The following is a 20,505-nucleotide window of genomic DNA, read 5'->3' as shown; positions in this document are numbered from 1 at the left end:
TCATTTATGTACGCCAGCAAAATGACTATAACAGCAAACATTTTGCGAATCCATCAGTGCCTTTCGTATTGAAGCCAAATTTGAGTAGAGTAAATTGAATTCCAGCGCTGGATGACACCGTGTTGTCGGATGACGTCCACATTGATGCTGCTGATGATGATGATTCACCAAGGAGTTATGCCAGGAACTCGGAGACTGTCCGAATGAGTACACTGAATCAAGAACAGTGTGTGTGTGTGTGTGTGTGTGTGTGTGTGTGTGTGTGTGTGTGTGTGTGTGTGGACCGTAAAGCTATGTAGATAATTTCATTTTGTACACTCACTATGGGGTTTCTAAATGCAGTAACAAAATAAATGCGTACTGCTATGTTCCGAAGTCACGGAGAGAAGTTCTCCAAGTAATTCGGAAACGTGTTACCCGCCAAACCGCAAGACGAGAACTCAAATAAGTCAAGGTGACTGATCACATCCCATAGTGCCCACAAAACCTTTAGAATTAGTGTCTTCGGATGCTGCCGGATACTATCCGTAAGGCAAGGGAAGTGTCAAATATGTTATTGCCTTGTATGAAGTTTATGTTGCCTGTGTTGGTTACCGCGTAATGAACATTCTTTCCTTTCGTCATCAATCTTTATTTAAAGGGGCGTGAGACAGACGAAATGCGAGGACAGGGGTTTATGGGTATCCTCAAACTCTATATATGTATATTGTCTTTTCAACCTTGACACTGAATAAGCAATTTTAATCGTTATTCTGTATAAGGTAAGATTATTCCGTGAACTCAGAGATGGAGAGATTTACCTGCTCATAAAAAATCTGCGAAGGACAAACAGCCTTTCAATGGATAAAGAAAATAGCAAGTAGATATATTTAAACGATCATAAGATGTTGTTACATGCACCCTCAGGGCGAATGTGAAATCTTAAAGGACGTACAATGGTAGTGAAATGTTGTTTCCTGCACACGTTATAAAGGTTGTAATGAATCTAGATGTGAATATGTATAAATTGTACCATATATATACCCGACTTAGATATAGGCTTAAGAATGCTTAGGTTAAGTCATATGATGTTGAACCGTAATGCTTATTTTGTGTATGTTACGTGAAACCACATATGCATTGACAAAATAGACGTCAACGGGAACTAGTCGATTAACAAACGCTTGTTACAGTGAGTAAATGTTCGGTTGCTTACGAAGACCTACACGTTATCGGATCGTTTGCAGCGGTGAGGGATGCTAGACTTCGCTACAGCGGACCATATAAGGTGAAAAAGTGTATGGACTTTGTAGTGGGACGAAATTAAGCGTCATCCATCCACCACTGTCAGCCCAGTTTGCAGGTGACTATAAGTTTAATTTAGTTTTGTTTATGTATTTTCCTTAATATTTGTAATAGCTGTGAATTAACAGAACCTATTAACAGATTTTAGTGATCTTGAATATGCAGTATACCAATGTCAGGCTAGTAATAGTATCGAAACCGAAGTGAAAGAAAAATGTTATTCTACGAATTGTCTATCCGAACAAGAAAAGGAAGAGTTGGAATCTTTGTTGTTAGAATTTAGAGCCGTCTTCTCAGATGAACCGGGGAGAATTAAAGATTACGTTTGTAAACTTAAGATTAAAGATCAAAAACCATTCTTTAAGAAACCTTATCCCATTCCAGTACAATTCAAAGAACCGGCTAGTAGAGAAATAAGTAAGATGCTAGAACAAAACATTATCGAACGATCATGTAGCGCTTTTAACAGTCCGTTGTGGGTAGTTAAGAAAGCTACTGGTGGGGTACGACTGGTTCTGGATGCCCGTGAATTAAATAAAATTATAGAGATGGAAAGAGACAGACCTATTCCTATGGAGAACGTACTTCTTAAGATTGCTGGTTCTCGTTATATGAGTACAATGGATCTTACCGCCGGCTACCATCAAGTAACATTACACCCGGATTCACGGCAATATACGGCTTTTCTTTTTGAAGGCAGATCATATCAGTTCCAAGTTTTACCTTTTGGACTTAATATATCAGTGCCAACTTTCATTAGAGCATTAGATTCTGCTTTGGGTCAGCAATTGTTACAAAAGATTATTTTATATGTAGATGATATTTTGGTAGCTACTAAAACGTGGGAGGAACACCTAACGATATTACGGGAATTGTTTAACCGTTTAATTGACGGCGGAATTACTTTAAAATTATCCAAGTCTTACTTCGGAAAGGAGGAAGTGAGATATTTGGGGCATATAGTGGACAGTAAAGGTATTAGGCCAGACCCAGCACGTATTGAAGCTATTGCTCGATGCCCGAGTCCTAGAAATCGGAAACAATTGAAATCATTCTTAGGAATGGTAGGATTCCTGAGAAGATTTCTTCCAGGGCAGGATATTTTTAATCCTAAATTACTAGATTTATTAAAAGAGAAGTCAGTATGGCTCTGGGGACAAGAGGAAGAGGAAGTTTTTAATAAGATAAAAGGAGCGTTAACCGAAGCCAAAATGTTATACCACCCAGATTTCAATCAGGACTTTTGTATGTGTACGGATGCCTCTGATTATGGTGTGTCTTGTGTAATATTCCAAGGTGATCTGACCAATGAAAATAGATTATATCGGCCTATTGGATTCGCTAGTAGAACTTTAAATAAACATGAAAGAAATTATTTTGTATCCGAGAAGGAAGCTCTCGCAGTGGTATGGGGTTTTCAACGATTTAGAGGATTATTAATGGGAAGAAAAACAATTGTATATACTGATCATCAGGCTTTAATCTTTTTGAACAATTGTCGGTTACTTCACCGTAGGCTATTACGTTGGGTATTATGCTTGCAAGAATTTCAGTACGAAATTAGGTATATAAAAGGATCTCAGAATGTAGTTTCGGATGCTTTGTCGAGGCTTCCCGTAGGAATGGAGAATATTAACATTGCAGAAGAACCAGGAACAAATTACCATGTTTATTTCCTTTTAACTCAGGAGAACGAACGTAAGGTTAAACGGATAGTAACTGCTATTAGATGCAATCAAAGAAATGACGATCAATATAGGGACCTTATACAAAACCTTAATAATGGGGACGAAACAGTTAACACCCGGGGTGTGTGGTTATATTTTAACGACTTGTTGTATTGGAAAGCACAGAGGGAACACCAGAGATGGAAAATCTGCATTCCGAAAACTGTTGTGTACGAGTTAATTACTTATATTCATGAAGGTTACGGGCATTTTGGAATTCATAAATGTATTAAACATCTAATGAAGTATTATTATTTCAAAAATATGTCCCGTATTGTGAGAAGTATTATTAGGGCTTGTGAAACCTGTCAAAAGGTTAAAGTTAATAACAAATCTAAGCGTTATAAACTATATGCTGTAATTCCTCGAGGTCTGTGGGATCTACTGTTAGATTTTTTCGGCCCTCTGCCTCGTAGTTCAGGAGGATTAACTTATGTGTTTGTTGTAATGGAATGTTGGTCCAAACATGTGAAGCTATATACTTTGAAACGAGCGAATACAGCAAGCGTTATACGCTGCCTCACCCGAAGTTACTTTGTTAACTGGGGCATTCCTAAACGACTTATGTCTGACAACGGTAGTGCCTTTATTAGTCAAAGATTTCAAGATATGATAAAACAATATGGAATCAAACATATCTTAATTTCGAAATATCACCCTCAAAATAATTTAGTAGAAAGAGTCATGAAAGAATTAGGACGATTATGTAGAACTTATTGTGCACATAAACATACTCGGTGGGCCAAACTAATGCCTGAATTCGAAAAGATATTAAATGAATTGCCTCAACTAACGACGGGATTATCACCTATAGAAATTTTAGGCAAACGAATTATAGGTGAGCCTTTACTAGCTGCTCTACCTTGGCCATCAGTAAATGAGATCCAACAATGCATCCCAGACGAAAAAGTTTGCGAACAAATTGTAAAAAATGCCGAACGGAGAATTAAAAGTTATAATCAACATGCTATAGAACCCTCATTTCAGGTAGGAGATCTTGTGTTAGTACGATCTCATCCTAAAAGTTCTAAGATCGGTAAGGAATGTAGAAAATTCTTCTTTATCTTTGAAGGTCCGTATGTTGTACATAAGATTGTACATCCCAAAGCGTTACTTCTTATGGAACCTTCATCAGGTGTAATTAAAGGATTATATAGTGTTGATCAAATGAAACCCTTCATTCCTAAATAAGTTAATATTTAGTATATGTTACACACAGAAGAGCGTTCATAGTTTATTCATGTGAAGTTTTTCGTGATAGTTACGTATTATTTTAAAGAATTAAACAGAAAGCTTAAACAAGTGTTCTACAATAATCTACTGGTACTTCAAAAAGAGAAAGATCACCAAACGGGGGATTTATATGGAAGAAATTTTGCTATTAGGTCAAAAGGAATTTTGTATATTTTAAATTTACTCGGATAGTAGGAACCAAAGGGGATGGTTAATAGTTTTAGGGACCATGGGCGTCCAGAGCTATATGGATCACGAGAACATAGCAGAGTGCCTTTAATAGAGGTTTGTAATAGTGTTAATATAGAACACACCAAACGGGGCTCTCTCGCTTGTTTCTCCTAAATAAATTGCCATTACCGAACAAGGTGTCCGAAGGTAAAGAAAGCCGTGCCGAGATTCTAAAGAAAGTTTTGCTTGATTTCCTCTTGACCTCAGGCATAAATAAGGCATTAGGGAAAAGAATGACGTAAAGTAAATAGTACTATTAGTTATTGTGAGAAACTTATTAGTAATATACATTTTTGGAAAGAATAACTCTAGTAAATAAATGAAACTGAAACTAATCTATCACAATTTGAACGCTCTGTCCTAATGTAACAACGTTAAAGAACGTACTAAATTAGTATTTATTAGCAACTATTAAATGAAGAGGAGTAATCTCCATATATTCGGTTATGAATTACCATAGTAGCACAATTAAGAGTAAATGACAAATAGGCACAACAATATCGTATTAAAAAGATTAAATCTATCTAAGAGCAAGGACTCTAGATTACGTAGAATGTGAGGAAAATGTATTAACAGTTAAATATTGTATACTGAAAAGTTTTATTTTCGGTTAAAACCTGACAAACTGAGCTTGTGGGTGGGGTATGTAGTGGGACGAAATTAAGCGTCATCCATCCACCACTGTCAGCCCAGTTTGCAGGTGACTATAAGTTTAATTTAGTTTTGTTTATGTATTTTCCTTAATATTTGTAATAGCTGTGAATTATCCAAAAGTTTTGTATTTTTTTATGTTTCGTGTACGGAGAGGGCGGCGCAACGAACGGAGACAGCATCTTCGTTGCCGCGACCAGAGAGGAAATTGCTGGCCGCTATACGTCGCGGGTCGACAGCCAAGGAGCAACAGAAGATCCTGGAACCGAGTTGTTGCGTCGTGCTTCTAAAAATTAAAAATGAATTTTTATACTCTTTTTGTACAACAATGACGTCATATAGAGCTTAATCTTATTAAAAGTCAGTCCTATTTTGCCAACGGTGAAGTTCACATCTGTATGTGTAGGAAGCTAATAAAATAGTGTATGCTACTAAAGTTGAAACATGTGTTCTGAGGAATTATTTATGAAGAATTATGTGAACGGATTAATAATAAATTTGACAAGATTATTGAATTCTGACAGCGTTCATCGAAACTTTGAATCTCAAAGATTTATTTAAGGTGTGTTTCTGATATCGATTAAATCAAGATAACGTGTGTCAATATAATTTCTGAGGAGAAACAAACGAAATTTAAATCGAAAAAGTTTACGAAAGACAAATTGGCCCAAGTGATGTAATTCTTTGCATACGACTCAACTGATGTTTTACAGTTTCGTTCAAGAACCATTCTATGAAAATTTAAAAAGAATATGAATCATTTTGAAGTGGGTTGAAACTGACGTAGGTGACGAAGTCTGCACATGGTCATATGTCAAACGAAAATCGGTTATAAAAAACTTACGTCGTTACACTACAACTTACTTGAAATTTGATGAGATCTCGACATGGTACTGAATGTACGGTCTGGCCTTGGACACTAAAATGTGTGACACACGACGTGGTTCCAGCACCACAGGTCGGAAATGACGTGCCTTTCCGTTGTAGCATCGGAAACTCACAGTCACGCTCTTGCCTACGTACACTATCCTACGGAGCAGCTCTATGGACATTTTGACGACATGAAATTCGTCTTTATCGAAAATCTGTGAAAACAAACTGTACCTCCTAGCCTCGTTCCACCAACTGATTTACTAGGTGTGCGCGCAACAAACATTGCTTAAAATGTGTGAGTGTAGCCCTGCAAAAGGCGTGTAGCGGTCATTCCGCGCTAACTTCGAACATACCCTCTGTTGCGGCATAGACTTGGAAAATTAAACTTTCAGAATATGTAAATAAAAATGTAAAATGAGAGCGGACACGTCTTGGGTATACATTAAAATAAGTTTGGCCACCAAAATAGTATTTTAAACCCTGGTCAGGCCAAATATAAAATGTAACTGAAAATAAACTTTAATAAGTTGTGACTGTATGTAGAAAGGGTACCGCTATTACATACCGGTGATTATAATTAAACTTTTCCTATTTAACACGTTATAACAAGGAAACTAATTGCCTTACTAGTACCAGTCTTAGTATCATTAATGTCCGGAGTATGGGGTACATGATTTCCACGCGTCACAGCACCACCATCCAGTTCCAACTATGGCCAGAAGGTGCCGTGATCAGTCATCGTGATTCATAGTCTCCCGTTCCTGACCAGTCACAGTGCGCTTGTTGACGTGTCAACGTGAGCTTGGACAAAGGGAACAGCGCATTAGTGGTGAAGCTCTGTTATCAAAACAACAGTAATGCTGCAGCTACACTTTGAGAATATTACCGGCTTAAAGGATTACGAAAGGGTCCTCTTTCTCCACCTGCTGTGCGGGGAGCATGATAAAGACGTTCGAATCAACTGGTGAAATGGGCGTCGCTCCGGGAAGAGGCCGACGACGGATTGCACCACAGGTGGTTGATGAGATCGCTCTTGCTATGGCAGACATCGTTGTGCACAATTCTCGGTCGTCAGGCAGTGCGCGTGCTGTGTCACAACAGTTGAACATCCCGTCGTCCACTGTACAGAAGAGCTTCGAACCTTTCTCAAACGGTATCCGTACAAGATCCATACTGTACTACAGCTTGCACAACAGGACGCACAACGATGTTTTGACCTCGCTGTCCACTTTCTGGCAAGGATCGAAGTTGACGAGGACTGGCCCTGGACCATCCTATAGACAGACGAAGGTCATTTTTCTCTGACACACAGAACTGCCGAGTGGGGGATCTTCGCCTCCAGTCACTGTGCGGTGAACGTATCACCGTATGGTGTGACTTCACGGTTACGTTCCTCATTGTCCCTTTCTTTTTTGAACAGGTTGACGCTCAAGGACCAGAGACATGCCAACTGCCCAGAGCTACTGTGATACGCTTCGCCAGCATGTCATACACGCCCTACAGGAGGCTTACGCATTGAACTCAACAGTTTTCATGCAAGATGAATCCGCGCCGCACATCACTCATGAAGTTCACCTCATTCTCCGAAACACATCTGGCCGGCACTGTCACCTGATCTCACTCCCTGTGATATCTGGTTGTGGGGCTATCTGAAGGACAGGGTTTACCAGGGGATATCTGGTTGTTGGGCTATCTGAAAGACGGGGTTTACCAGGGAAACATTCGTACATGCGCTGAACTGAAGCGCAGCATATCAAGAGAGATAGATAGCATACCTACGGACATGATTTGTTCTGCAGTGCAGAATGCAATCCTGCGCAATCAGACTCTTCTGGACACGGATGGGCGTGTTATTGAGACCCTTTTGTAGCGTAATGGTACCGGTATGTAATGGTATGATACACAGTAGCAGCTCAATTGAATTCATTCTGCCTTACCTCTCTTCCTCATGTCATTGATATTAATGCTACCAAGTTTGGTCCTCGTACGGTAATTAATTTCCCCGTTATGACGTGTTAAATAGGGAGAGATTTATTATAAAAACCCGGTACCACCCGGTACTGTCGTCCTGTAATCATCGATCACGCCAGTTCTACTGTAAGGGGGCAGCTGTATTGGGACTTATGTTGGTTTACCTGTATGGATATATGTCTTCTTCACCTCTTTTAATTTTAACCAGTAATAGTTTACTAAGTAGCGAGAAAAAAATTAAGAACGTTAATTTTCTTATCTTTGTAAAAACTCCTATCAGGTGTTTCATCGGTTTTGTACTGTCTGCCTACCTTTTCCCTTCATTGACAGAGGAGGCGTGGATTTCTGTTCAGTTCACTTATGGTGTGAAATATATTAATTCTCATGGTACGAAGTCAATTTCATTTAGTAGTTCTTTATTTCACCTAATCTATCTGTGTCACCGATACCTGTAATGCTTCGGAGAAACAAGAAATTTAAGCAGAACATGCTGGACGCCGCATAACATTATCTTTAAAGAAGAAGAAGAGGTAAATAACTTCAAGGCTCGAACAACTATGACCTAATAATACAATATCATATATTACAGATTTCCGTGTTAACGAACAATCATAACCCTGACTGTCTGGAGAGTGGGTCGGTGTGCGTAAGTTAGCTGAGAGACACGCTCCCGAGCGAACTCACTGCTGTTGCGCTTGTTGTGCAGCGTCAGAAAATTTCCATCGTAATCATTGTTCTTAAAATTATTAATTAATCAGTAGAGGTTTCATACAGTTATGTTCAGTGCTCATTGAAACTAAGACAGTGGTAACATCTGTACGCTTGGGATTTGGATTGGAAAATGTCATCACGGTGTCGACAGCAATATGTGAGGGCACCATAGATAATATAGTGGTCAGTGGTACGTAGGAGTCCAGTTCAGAAGCAGGCAAGGAATGAGGGACAGGAGCTGTTGCGGATGCAGAGGGCTTTTCTTATCGGAGTGTCAGGGTTGGGGCTGAGCACCCGCTCCACTTCTTCTGTTGTAGTCTCAGTGTTAACTCCTTTGATTACAACAGTTGATGTGGGTGGGCAACGGGGAGGCTGGAGTTATCTGGGGCGTGTGGGACAAATTGGTACCAGGGAAGCTTGAGAACGAAGGTAGGAAGATCCAGTGGAATTCGGGGGATTGTAGACTTAATGATAGAGAAATTTTCGTGGGGTATGATTTGGGAAATGTTTAGATTGGGAAAGCACTTTCCTTGAGGTAGGATAGGTTTTTAGGATTTAGGAATTTAATGTCGGAAATGGAGAAGACGTTTTGGATGTATTAGGAGAGAATTCCATGGGTTATATGACTGGGAATTTTGGGGGGGGGGGGGGGGAGGTAGGACCGGGTTACAGACAATAACAGGCATGAATACTTCATTGAGTCACAAATTACAATCTCTGGAGGCGACAGGCTCGATGAAATTTGAACAAACCGAAGTACCTGTCTGGCTCTAACTCTACACAGAATAGTTAAGAATGTGGGTGATGGTTGCAAAGGATTTCCTTTTTTCTTTTAATTCTAAAATGAGTCGATTTCTATAGTAGCTAGCCTGGATTGAAACTATGGTCAGCAGTTTCCATCAGCCTCAGCTGGCAATACGAGTCACCCCACTCAACACTGCCTGCCTCATAAAGATGATGTCTCGCCGTTGTGCAGGAGCCACAGGATGCCTACATAGGCGAATCTTTTGTCTCATTCTGCTGGGCTGCCGGTCCAAAAATTGCTAAAATTCTAAAAGAAAATTTACAGAAAGCTTTGGTGGTGGTTGGGGGAGGGGCGACGGGTTGTTCGTCGGCGCTGGAAACTTTAGGAACGGCGATTTGGCATACGTCGGTATTCGCAACTTTTAAGAATGGGTAATTATCATAGCTCAGCACTGGAAAACTTCCAAAAAGTGTAGTCGAATTTTTTAGAATAAAATTGTTACATGTTTTACAATTGGGAGTGTAAGGTATGCGGTGTTAGTTTGGATTAAATTGCGGTTTTGATGGGCACACACCGCGAAGAGCAGGGATCATAAGCTTATGTTCGGAATTTAACGGAGGCAGTCGTTTAGAATTGGAGTGGAGCAGTCGATTCGGCTTTAATAATTCAAAAGACAGTCAGCAGTTTCCTGGAAAACAGATGGGCGCGCGATGCCAGTGTCCATCTCCGCCTGCGACCTCGCCGTGCCTCGTCCCACGCAATTGACGTATATCTCGCAGCGAAATGACACACGAAAATCACACAGGATGACAGGCGGGTTGTTTCATATTAATTGATCAGTCTCTTTTAAGGTGACCTATCGGCCACGATTTAGCTCTTTGTGGGTTCTCATTCGTTTGTTCACTAACTTTCCAAAGCAATCATCACCACTAATTACATTTCGCATTTAATAGTCAGTTAGCACAGAAGGACACGTTTCTTTACAGTTCAGTTCATTCAGTTAGAACACTTCCAGTTCCTTCCTCCCTTGTGATCCATAATTATCGGACATTAATATGCGTAACCAAACTCATTCTCTTGTAACGACTTATTTGACCCAATGTTTGTTCAGAGCACTGTAATTTGAATTTGTAATCAACAAATGTATGTGATTTGTAATCCTTGTTTCATTAAAGTAACTGATAGTCCCCATCACTATTCAGTAATTATTAATGTTTATCAGGGCACACTGCTGCGATCCCTGCGTGAGAGCCACATCTTCCTACCATTTCCTTGCACGCAGTACATTTATATACAGTGGGGGGACTTGCATCTTCAGCTATGCTATTCACTGCATGTCAGTGGCAAATTACATTGACTAGAACCCCAATGGCGTCTTGTATTTTGAGTGAATTTAACAATACATCAATTATAAAATCGTTCTTTGATTATATCTCACACGATTGTACATTCGAAAATGATAGCACTCTCAAGATAAGTAATATGTCATGATCTACCTGTAGCATTGTTATGATATGTATAGATACAATTTTTGATAATTGTAGCACACGAATGTTGCAGGATCAGCTGCGCCGCTAGGTTTCCTTAGGTTTTGGCAGCACGTACAGCAATGAGATTCCAATGGGATCAACTGGATTACTGACCACTTCTCACGTTAAGCCCCAAATGGAGCCGCTGGCACATGCCTATTGACATTGGCATGTCCACCACCCCAAACCTTTCCGTCGGAAAACGTTATCAGCGGGCAGACTTTCCCCCACAACACCTTTCGTTACATCAATGAAGAGAAGTCCTAAGCATTAAATAAGTTATCTGAGCTACATATCAGAGTCGTTTTGGTTTGCTAACGCACAAACACATAATTCATTTCCATGTACAGCTTAAGTAACTTGTTTTAATCAACTTGGCCTCCACTAAATCTAAATTATACTATACATTCAATCGTTTGTTAACATAAATATAAAGTAAATGCTGTCTTCTAGGGAACCAACAGTTAGTAATGTGTTTGACCGAATGAAGCAGGCACAAATTTAAATTTTGTGATAATTTAATATACAAAATTACTTATGTAGTGCAAGTAAGAAAATAAGAGTATTTCTAATTTTAATTTTAATTTTAATTGAGAGGTACTGATGAGCCATTGTCCTTAAGAAATTCTGACACAACTATATCGAACATAAGCGGTGTATTGTATGACATTCCACTAGAGAACAATATTTTTCCGTATTTGGTTTCAAATGGCTCTGAGCACTATGCGACTTAACTTCTGAGGTCATCAGACGCCTAGAACTTAGAACTAATTAAACCTAACTAACCTAAGGACATCACACACATCCATGCCCGAGGCAGGATTCGAACCTGCGACCGTAGCGGTCGCTCGGTTCCAGACTGTAGCGCCCAGAACCGCACGGCCACTCCGGCCGGATCGTATTTGATTTCCTTTGGAAAAGAACAACAGAAGGCTGTAAATCGATTTCATTAATTTCTTCAATCGAAAGTATTGTACATAGAAGCAAGCTTGCAACGTTAGCCCAAGCTATGAGAAAACTTTGTAATAACTGTACCTGCATCACTTGGGACAGAGACTGCCTGTTTTGTGAATAAGGTTTGCTGACACGTTTTATAAATTGAAGAATAACCGTTTTTCCTACCTTTACTTCCTCTCTCTAGGAACTGCCACTAGTGCTTCTTACACGATCCCAGTCCAGTGCACGTATATCATAAATCATAATAACTGACCAAAATAAATTCAGTTTCAATATTTAAACAAAAAGGTGAGGCACCTGTTTTGCAATCGAATGCCGTCACAGTGAGGGAAACAAGGTAGGAATTTAGGTGTTACGTTTATTTTTATAGGATCACCCAACGACAACCAGTTGTAGGATGATAGTTTCGATTGAGATTAAAATCAATTATGAATTTATTAAGTCATTTGTTTATATAAAATCTCAAAGATAGGGAACTGGTAAGTTACCATCAGAATGAACATAAAGTCTTGTAATATTGTCTGAGAAATTGCTATAAGAAAACGAGCAAAAATTCGTCTAAAGCTTTAAAATACAAACTCTCTAGAAACTCAATTTAATCGGTAATGTCCCACTAATATTCTCCGGAGGTACCTTATCAACGTGGAAAACTACTTGGGAAAGTTCTGTAAGCATTCCTTATCGGTGCAGCTCACAAATGCAACGTTAACAGTTCCAAGAGCCACAAAACAGTACAGTTAATCACGAAACTCAAGTTGTGTACCAAATCCCGCAAGTTGTGAGCTGCTCAGAAACTGGTTTGCGCTAATGTGAAATGCAACACATGCTGAAAACTCAGCAAATGTGCACCAGAGCACGCCAGTCACCACCGGATAAAGACAGCCAAGATGACGGCAGAGAGGGCTGCTATGGCGTGCTCTGCACCACGAGTACCCCAGATGGCTTCCCTGCACCAAATGCCTAAATTCTCCTCTTTGAAAACTAACTCTCGACTTTTAGAAAAACTCTACGTGGAAGGAAAGACAACCAATAATTGCCATGGTGACCACTAGGAATGTCACTTTATTTATGTTTATGTTTGTAATATATATTTCACTTTGTTTTTATTATTTCCCATTCTTGACTTACAAAAATGCGTCGTAACATGCAAATTATTAGCTACTAGCCATGTTCAACTAAATGGTCGAGCTCTTCACGTCTAAACACCGTGGTAGGCAAGACTCAGTTGACTGGATATCAAGATTTGTAGGGGGGGGGGGGGGGGGGCGAAGGACACAGTGTCGGCCCTTTCTTAGATCTGCATACAGGGATGTGAACTACGCACAGTTACATTCTAGAGCAGGGCCACTGTCGGCGTGCCAAACCGCATGCGTGCCGAAAGTAGGGCCTAGTACGAACTGAGGCTGGTCCTGTCTCGGCTTTGCTCGTTCCTTCTCGGAAGTACCCAGTGCAGTGTGACATTACCTTTGATATTGCGGTGTGGTAACTTTTTGTCGCCACAACTCTCCAGTTCGGCAGGATTGTGGTGTTATCGCTATTTACCCCTCACTATTAGTTCATAATATGTAGGATAACCGTAGGTCTAGTGGCTGTTTGCACAAAATTTGTCACCACAAACCTTTAAAAATGAATAAGAGTGCGTGAAGTGAAGGATGAGACTCTCGTATCTATTATGCAGTCACATAATGGATGGGTATTGAAAATCTGCTGTTGAACGACGTTACAGTTCCACACAGGAAGAATTTAAAAATTTATCTGACAATAAAACAGCAAAAATTTATATAATTGATAGACAGGATTCATTCACTTGTACACAAGAAGCACTTTGTCCTAAATTTGTCATGGAGCACGTGAAGAAATTGGTGGTACGACTATCAAAATTTCTGAAGTCGCACGCATATTTCGCTGTCAGTTGCAACACTTTTCAATGTAAATGAACTAAGAGTGTGAAGGCTTTACGTATTACCACTAAGTATGTTGGCTACGTCAAGGGGCATGACTGGAACGGTTCTTGAGTTTAAAGCCCGCTTTTGTTGAGTTTGTGAAGGAATAACCTCCCTCGTTATGTTAGAGAACTTAAAAACATGACCGGTTTCAAAAAACAGTTAATGACGTATCTACTTAAGCAACAGTAATGCCTTCCTCTGTACATGAGTGCACTTCACCTCATTAGTTCCCTCTTTCCCCCTCCTTAAACCTCCCTTACCCAAAACTCGCTATACTAGTAAACATCTACTTTACACACCAAGATATTAATGTACATCTGCACAAACCTTCATTACTATTGCCAATCTTTCTCATGTTTGTCATTATTATTTGATTTTTTTTACTGTTATTATTATTGATTTCACCATAATCTGTATGTATAGCACCTGATGTAAAAATACTGCCAGCATTTACTTTATTAGGTCTTAGTCACGTTTATCATTATTATTTAGTTTTTTGTTTTACTGTTATTATTATTGCTTTTATCATAATCTGTATGTATAGCAACTGTTGTAAAAATACTTCCGCATTTACTTTATTAGGTCTTAGTCACTACTCTTTATTCATATTGTCACTAGAGTAAGCTAATTTTCTCATTTAAACTATGTTCATGATGTAACTCTGATGTGTGAAATGCTGCATGTGTGGAACACTGGTCCGATGTAAGAGAGGGCCTGATGGCCCTAATCTGATCAGGTTAAATAAATAAATAAATAATAAACGTCGAGATTTTATATATCAGAATGACTTACTAACTTCAGAACTGATTTGAATGTCACAACCAAAATATCGTCCTACAACTCATGCTGGTTAGGCGAACCTTTGAAAATACATGTAACCCATAAATTCTTATTATTTCCCTCACTGTGATGGTATTCTACTGCAAAGTTTGTGTCAGCCCTTTTCTTTAAGTATTGAAAATGAATGTATTTGAAACTGTGGTTATGATTTCCGAACTTTTCACTGAGATCGTCTTAAATATGCTAAAACCGGGTCTTAGATAACCTATAAAGGTAGGCAAAAAGTTGTTGTTCCTGGTAAGCCCCTCCAAAACACTACGAATCATGCGTAGCTTTCGTAGCCAAGGCTTTTATCTAAACATTTACAGACGTCATATCCAATTAACTGATGCCCTAAAACATCTTCGTCAGACCCTCGACGGGGAACTAGCATTTAAGCCTGATCCACTAACAATCTAAAAGACGCTCACAAGAGACTTAAACTGCTAACCAACCAAACATGCGTACTGAAACCATCCGGGGTACTACGCACCCATAAAATGTAGATCCACCCTGTTCTCTCCTACGCCAGCGTTAGGTAGGTATCCGCTCCAACCAAGTTCTATCATTCCTTCCAAACTTCACAGAAGTTCTACTGCATATCATGCGGTACTAGCACTACTATAAGAAAGGATATTGCTGGGAAATGGTGTAGTCACAAGCTGGAATAATGTTTCCAGAATCTTCCACTGTGCAGTGGAGATTTTTATCTTAGGAAGCAGCCTTTTACTATCTCTGGAATTACCAGTAACGTTTCCACCTTCGACTCTTTAAAAAATCGAACTACTATGTATAAAAAGTGTGGTTAATTTAGTTTGGAACAGGGTTGAAATCATGTTTAAGGTTTGTTGGAAGTCGCTAAGTCCTCATATTATCAGACACATTCAATAGTAAATGTAAATACTGTCTCCAAAATGCATTGCGAGTAGAGTTAGCAGTAAAGAAGTAATAAAATAAAAATAAGAAACTCAAGAATCAAATAAAATAAAATGTCGTGCATGATGCTGAAGTTTTACTGCACCAATTGCGAGAACGTAGCAAGCGATAAACTTTTTTCGTTTCCTTGTTTTTTGGGGATTTTTAGCGAGAAAAACTTTCAGAAAGTTACCCAATTATTCTGCATGGGGAGTGTCACACTTCAACAGAGAGGTTAGTGTGACATGGAGCAGAAGAAATTATGGCACTTCAACTGTGTCTTTGAGAATGACATACTGGACCATTACAGTTCTGCCAACCAAAATCAAAAAATACCGCATCCTGTCTTGACATCATTCAACTAGGTGTCATACTCACAATCAATGTCTGATGCCTGCAAAAGCTTTGTGATTTGCTGCGTGTCAGAATTGTTCCTGTGGTCTCTCAAACAAAATGGCTCTGAGTACTATGGGACTTAACTTCTAAGGTCATCAGTCCCCTAGAACATAGAACTACTTAAACCTAACTAACCTAAGGACAACACACACATCCATGCCCGAGGCAGGATTCGAACCTGCGACCGTAGCGGTCGCGGGGTTCCAGACTGTAGCGCCTAGAACCGCTCGGCCACCCCGGCCGACTGTGGTCTCTCAGGTCTTTGACATACACCCCTGATTCTAAATACAATGACTGAAAGGCCATACAGACATTTAGCTAAGCCATTCACACCGAAGCTGAGCTCAGAGATGATTGGTTTCCCTAATGGCAATACAATATGGTTGAATATTGAGAACTGTCTGCCTCAGACAGTTTGTTAACCCTGCCCAAGCATTCATAGTGATTCAATCTTCCATAGCGACAAATAACATGACAATTTTTATCCAAGCATTCAGCAAATCTAATTAGATCAAGTGTGTGTTCTTATGACATGTGTCATCTGTTAACCTTATTTCATAGAAGTCGTCTTTCTGTTCTTTTAGGACAACAGTGCAAATGGTGTTGACACGAAATCAACATCATTTAAATGACATGTGTAACGTAGTGTGAGCTTACAACAATGACAAAGGCAAAATAAGAGCATGAGTCAACTTCAAAAAGTGGTTTGAATATTAGTGTATTTGCTGAGTGTCATCCTTTGTCAGTCTTAGATTTTTAGGTGAGAGTGACCTTGTATCCCAGTACACATCTGAAAATGGTGTTGTCCCTCGTGACAAACATAGTAGGAAAGAAAAGTGAAACATTATTTTTAACCTAATAAAATAAACACACGAAGGCACACAAAAGTATTTTAAGTCTCCTATAGCTCCCTTACAAGGATCTTTAGGGAGTCCAAAAGTTTACATTATTCACATGAATAAACACAGCACAACATGCATGAGGTGGACAACAGGTTGGACATGACAGCTGTAGGGGATGTGTTGGTGCTAAGTGAAGGTTACCCCTTTGCTAACATCATCAGTGGTGACAGCACTGTCCATGGCAGGATCTGTCTCCTGTCTATCGCAGCACCAGGTAGGCATCTAGACTATTGACAGACCAGAGATGGGGCAGCAATTGACAAACAGTCTCTCATGTTGAAGACTCCAGCAGCAATTGTCAGTCTTGTGGTGAGTGTCCAGAGAAATCGATCACTTGGTCCGGCACTTTCTAGTTCCTCCGTTCTGGTAAGCAGCAGTGTTACGTTAGGTCCAGTCCCTCGAGAGTGTTGCATCAAACAGTTGTGGTCCCAGGTCGTCGGGTGACATCAGAGGCGAGCCTCCATTACCTGCTGGTTGCAGGCAAGACACCCCTGCGGATGCTTTCACTCTCTGGTGACACGATTGAAAGGGACATGTGGGACTCTGTGCACACCTCTCGAGCTGCCCCAGAGTCATCATGTCAGCTGGCTGCTGGCCCTGTCGCCTTAGGGGGATGGTAGGGGGGGAGGGGAGGGGGGTACCTGTAGCTGACACCTGCCAGTGTGGTCATGCATTGATACATGTCAGTTGGTCGCTCATCCGCGGTGGTCGTCCAGCTGTGACATCATGCCGGCAGCTGCACCTGACGTCGTGCTACGTCGCGTCAGGCCAGACAGCTGCATTGCCACATGTGTCCCCTGCCCAGCACTCAGCCATGTCCAGCCAAGGGTCTGCGTCTCACTCATCATTTGGAATGCCGTAGTCCTTTGTGAGCCGTGGGGGAGTCGCTGGAGCCAGTGATTCGCTTATCTAATAGGGCCAATAACCCCATTCGTTCCGGCATGCGCGTTTTGTCTTTGGTTTTCGTCTTATGGCCGCTATTTGAGCTCGGTGCTTCCGGCTATGGTTGTCTTGGTTTTCCGCTCCGGGCCCTAGTGGTCGTGCTTGCCCGATTCTTAGGCATATGTTGTACTGGCGAGTCTTGGAGTGACCGTTACGGAGGATTGTTGGTTGCTCCGAGCGCTGTGTTAGGATTTGAGGAGTTTGACGGCTGTGGGCTGGTGGTGATGGCCTCCAATGCACAGGAAAATGTTTATATTATACTACCTGATGCTGGATTATGTATGCTATGTGGATACTCGTCGTTTGCTCCTACTAACGGTGGGCATCTGCTATTTCTTTGAAATTGTGTTTTGTGATCAATCTGAATGTAATATGTGTTCACAACCGGAAACAGTGATTTGTATATGATTGTCCCCGCCTTGTCGGGAACAAGAAATTCACTCTTGGTTCCGGTATATGTTGAATAGTGGTGTAAAACAACTCTCATTGAGGGGAGCACTAAGCGTGAGTAGTGTGAAGGATGCGTGAGTCATTCTAGGATAGCGTGCAGGCCATGTTTAGTGTTAAGACAGTGTGCATGTCACTGTTTATTCTGTGGTCTCCGTTTGAAGGGTTCGTAACCTTGGTATTTGTATTATGGGTTTTTATGCTCTTGGTTGGGCAGGCCGTTAACTTTTCCAGACTTAATGCGTCTGCCTGTAAGAGTAAGGAATTATGAGCTGTAAGAAGTAAATAATTTTTCACTCTATTTGTTTGTTGTCTAGTATATGTTAAGGATAGTAAATTTCGAGGGGGGCACAACTTTGAAATAAGAGTGTTTGTGTTGTGTTCGTTTGGTTTGATTGTCTGTCCTCAGTGTACTATGAGCGGCGGGCACAATCAGTTCAGGATTGACCGATACGGGGGAGGGGCACCTTGATTGAAATACGTTCGGACGCCTTTGGCTGGGCCAGCTACGTTTTGGTGACACTCGGCGCTACTTGGCTGTGTTCTGTCAGAGTCGCTGCTCGCCCCAGTAGTTGACAGAAGTAGAGTATTCTCTCTTGTAATTATTTGGGTATGCCTCTCGATAATGCGATCGGGCTGCGCCAAAGTGCGTCCCCTGTTCCTAGCAGTTTGGTCACTCTTGTATCAGTTTTCAAATGGCTCTGAGCACTATGGGACTTAACAAAAAATGGTTCAAATGGCTCTGAGCACTATGGGACTCAACTGCTGTGGTCATCAGTCCCCTAGATCTTAGAACTACTTAAACCTAACTAACCTAAGGACATCACACACACCCATGCCCGAGGCAGGATTCGAACCTGCGACCGTAGCAGCAGCGCGGCTCCGGACTGGAGCGCCTAGAACCGCACGGCCACCGCGGCCGGCTGGGACTTAACATCTGAGGTCATCAGTCCCCTAGAACTTAGAACTACTTAAACCTAACTAACCTAAGGACAACACACACATCCATGTCCGAGGCAGGATTCGAACCTGCGTCCATAGCGGTCGCGCGGTTCCAAACTGAAGCGCCTAGAACCGCTCGGCCATCCCGGCCGGCACTCTTGTATTAGGGTGAGTCATCCGTTGGGGTGTGCCCGACGTTGCGTGGAACTTAAGCTGACAATTAAGATAACTGTCTTTGCTGTCTAAATGTTGTTGTTATACTTGAGAGGGATTTCACGAGTGAGTTCAGTGGAATAAGCCACTATTTAATTGGTGGAATTCTGTTGTTCTATGATCTGTTTATTGACCTAAAGTTCCCGTTGGGGAATTTGCTGTTTTACTTAAAATTTTTCATTTAATATTCTTTACGGCTGCTTCTTTTACCAATGGGGATTTAGTCCCGGTAAATTCCTGTTAAATTTGTGGGCAATTATGCTCGTAATCTATATTTATCTGGAGTGATGTGCTATTTAGTTAAAAGGATGGATCTTTATTTAACTTGTTTCATTCCATATACTCTTGTAGAGACTGTATAAGGTTTTTAATTATATTTCTTATTTGTGGCTATTGGAAAGCCGGTTTTGTAAAAGATTTTGTAAAACTGTATTTGGGGATATGTGCAATAAATATTTGTAAACTACAAGCCTGTGTTTGTGTTTTCTTGTGATTGCCCTTTGCGACTGGTTTGAGGATTGTAAATTTCACGTCGCACTTTTCACAACCCTTAATGCATATTTTACTGTTGTTGTTTTTTTACACTGAATTTTTAGAAACATACATACTTCGAAAATCATGACAAAAATATGAACTATTTATAGTAAAAACTTTACAGTATGCAAAGAAAACCAGCCTTACTGAATTCTTTTATTTAAACAATAATATTACTAGGGTTCTTTTGGAATGAAACTGCAATACCATCGATAAGAGAACGCTTATCTAAAGGACAAATACTAATCATTTTCTAATGGTGAAATCGTGTTGCTGTAGTGTATGTCCGTGTTTTCTTACTTTCCCACCACCACTCATCCACCCCAATAGGCTGAGCCGACACAGCCTGCACATTCATACTTCAAGCACTCTCACACCATGCAGCACTTACTTCTGATTATAGTCCACTTTTTACCGAGCCTAGCTAACTCTAACTCTTTCTACTTTACGCTAATCTGCACTTTCATACTTCTCCTGATGCCAACTCATTGGACGGTGACGCTGATTCTGCTATCTGGAGTCGAATACCGCTCACCG

The sequence above is a fragment of the Schistocerca serialis genome, chromosome 2 (genome assembly GCF_023864345.2).
Source record: "Schistocerca serialis cubense isolate TAMUIC-IGC-003099 chromosome 2, iqSchSeri2.2, whole genome shotgun sequence".
Taxonomy (NCBI): Eukaryota; Metazoa; Arthropoda; class Insecta; order Orthoptera; family Acrididae; genus Schistocerca; species Schistocerca serialis.
Note: the sequence above shows the minus strand (reverse complement) of the source record.